The sequence below is a fragment of the Oncorhynchus kisutch genome, unplaced genomic scaffold (assembly GCF_002021735.2).
Source record: "Oncorhynchus kisutch isolate 150728-3 unplaced genomic scaffold, Okis_V2 Okis05a-Okis16b_hom, whole genome shotgun sequence".
Taxonomy (NCBI): domain Eukaryota; kingdom Metazoa; phylum Chordata; class Actinopteri; order Salmoniformes; family Salmonidae; genus Oncorhynchus; species Oncorhynchus kisutch.
The window spans coordinates 6,250,766-6,253,470 of NW_022261982.1; the positions used below are offsets into that span (position 1 = coordinate 6,250,766).

At 45.8% G+C, this 2,705-nt stretch overlaps 1 protein-coding gene across 1 annotated transcript in view; it reads right to left on the reverse strand.

The window, feature by feature from the left end:
- LOC116352781 (transforming growth factor-beta receptor-associated protein 1 homolog) overlaps positions 1–1,301 on the reverse strand; it is a 20,909-nt gene extending 19,608 nt beyond the window's left edge. The window contains 1 exon segment of the mRNA XM_031813458.1: positions 1,071–1,301. The gene's annotated coding sequence lies outside the window, so the exon portion shown is untranslated.
- Positions 1,302–2,705: the final 1,404 nt, after the last annotated feature.

Genomic DNA, 2,705 nt, shown 5'->3' on the forward strand with positions numbered 1-2,705 from the left:
CAGGTCAACACAGACATCTCCTGCAAGAGAAGAGGGGATCAGGTCAACACAGACATCTCCTGCAAGAGAAGAGGAGATCAGGTCAACACAGACATCTCCTGCAAGAGAAGAGGGGATCAGGTCAACACAGACATCTCCTGCAAGAGAAGAGGGGATCAGGTCAACACAGACATCCTGCAAGAGAGGAGGGGATCAGGTCAACACAGACATCTCCTGCAAGAGAAGAGGAGATCAGGTCAACACAGACATCTCCTGCAAGAGAAGAGGGGATCAGGTCAACACAGACATCTCCTGCAAGAGAAGAGGGGATCAGGTCAACACAGACATCTCCTGCAAGAGAGGAGGGGATCAGGTCAACACAGACATCTCCTGCAAGAGAAGAGGGGATCAGGTCAACACACTGTGGATGGGTCCCAATTCTCCACCCTTTTCCCAAAGTGTGCACTTGCACACTTACAGGTTATTTCTGTAACAATGGTGGACATTTCCTTCAGCCAATGCTTTTAAATCCATGCACACTTTGGGAGAAGGGTGGATAATTGGGATCCTGTAAGTGCAAAGAAACAGCCTTTCCAATAATATTTGACAAACTCTCACTGAGAGTCCCAACTCCAAGGCTAGTGTGGAATCAGTAGGACCAGAAACTTTTCCTGATCACGTGAACGGACGTGGAAAAACTCTAGGGCCTAACTAGTTAGCTAGGAGGATACCGCAATAATGGTACAACTAGTGACTTCTAGCAATTATCACTTGACAGTTAGCCATCATGCTAGCTAGCCTAGCTGGCAACAAACCTTCTCTATACCATCATTTCTAGAGAAATTGTGGGGCACTTTGATTAGCAAACCCAGAGCCAAAAATGGGACAGTTAATTACCTAGAAACATCATGCAAATATTGACTATCAGTTGTGGAAGTAGAGCAATGACTGAAGTAAAGTAAGCTCTCCAGCTAATGTTAACCAGTTTTAGCAGCTTGCTAGCTAGCTGACTGGCTGTATGTAACAAGCTACTAAGCAATGACTCAGGCTGTCATTATTGGTAAATCGGTGCTGCTGTTTACTGTACAAACCTTTCAAAAACAGCTATTTACATGTCCATACAAAGACGATAGCTAGAAGCTGTCATACCCCCAGCCGTAGCCACTGCAGGTCTAGTATAGGAGACGCCGATGTACCACGGCCTTCCTGTCTTTTCACTTCTCAATCTCTCCACTCCCTTCGCTGCTAACTGCTTGCTAACCGCTAGGGAGAGCTGCCGCTACGTTTTCAGGTAGAAGAAGGTCATGAGGAGGTTGTGCTTCCTGTTTGCAATGCATTGGGGCAATATATGCATATATTGACAAAATACATGTCTTTCCGCCCTAAAATGGGAGTTGTTGTCCACAAAGCGGCAGTGCGGGCTGTTTAGCTTCCAACTATCCTTTCTTTGGATTAGTGGAATTTATATTCAATCAAATAAACCTCACGTTGCAAATAAGACATTCATTTTTGTGTTGACCAATTTGTTGACTAACACTCCTTGAACTCCATACAAAAACTCCTTGCTTGGTGGGCGAAAAAACGGCACCTGCTGGAGGGAGACAGATTTTCCACCGAGTTGGGCCTCTTTTCCTGGTTGGTGGGAGGAGCAATAGAAGGATGGGCTCATTGTAATGGCTGGAATGTAGTAAATGGAACGGAGTCAAACATGGAGTTTCCATGTGTTTTATCCCGTTCTATTACTCCATTCCAGACATTACAATGAGCCCCTCCTCCTATAGCTCCTCCCACCATCCTCCTCGTGAGTATGCAATTGAGATTCTCCCAGACATTAAAACCAGATTGGGGGCTAAAGAGCCTGCCAGCTTGTTGTCCTAACAAACGGAAATGAGTTACCTGTGGTTCCTTCAGCCATTCCTTATCCTATATAAGGTCTGAGGTTAACACAGGTTTAGGAGATATTTTTCGTTTTGTGAGATAATATCAGTCAGTTAACATGACCTTTATGAATTATGAAGCCATGATGTGCTTTTGATTATACAAATGCTTCAAAATTCACAAAAAGTGACATTAGCTGATAAAAAATATCAAATTGAACAAAATGTACAAGATCTCATAAGCCTGTGTTTTACCACAGACCTCATTTTCACAGTTTATCCAAACACCCTACAAAAACTCCATTCATTTCCACATAGGCTTTGTCCTTCGAACCTTGGTGGAGTACCAGGGCCTACAAAAATATGCTTGGTCTGTTTCAATAGTGTGTGATTGCGGCCTACAATTCAGGGCATTCCTTCATGTGGGCACGCCCGCCTCAAGCATTTCATTGGTTACTGCATGAACTTGCCCCGTCGAGCATCCCATTAATACCTGCATGAACACCCCACCACCCTTCGAGCATCCCATTGGTTACTGCATGAACTACCCCCGTCGAGCATCCCATTAATACCTGCATGAACACCCCCCCACCCTTCGAGCATCCCATTGGTTACTGCATGAAGGTCTCCTTTGAGCATCCCATTAATAGCTGCATGAACGCCCCCCCCCCCCCACACACACACAAGCATCCCATTGTTTCATGCATGAACACCCCCCCCCCCCCTCGAGCATCCCATTGGTTACTGCATGAAGGTCTCCGTTGAGCATCCCATTAATAGCTGCATGAACGCCCCCCCCCCCCCTCGAGCATCCCATTGGTTACTGCATGAAGGTCTCCGTTGAGCATC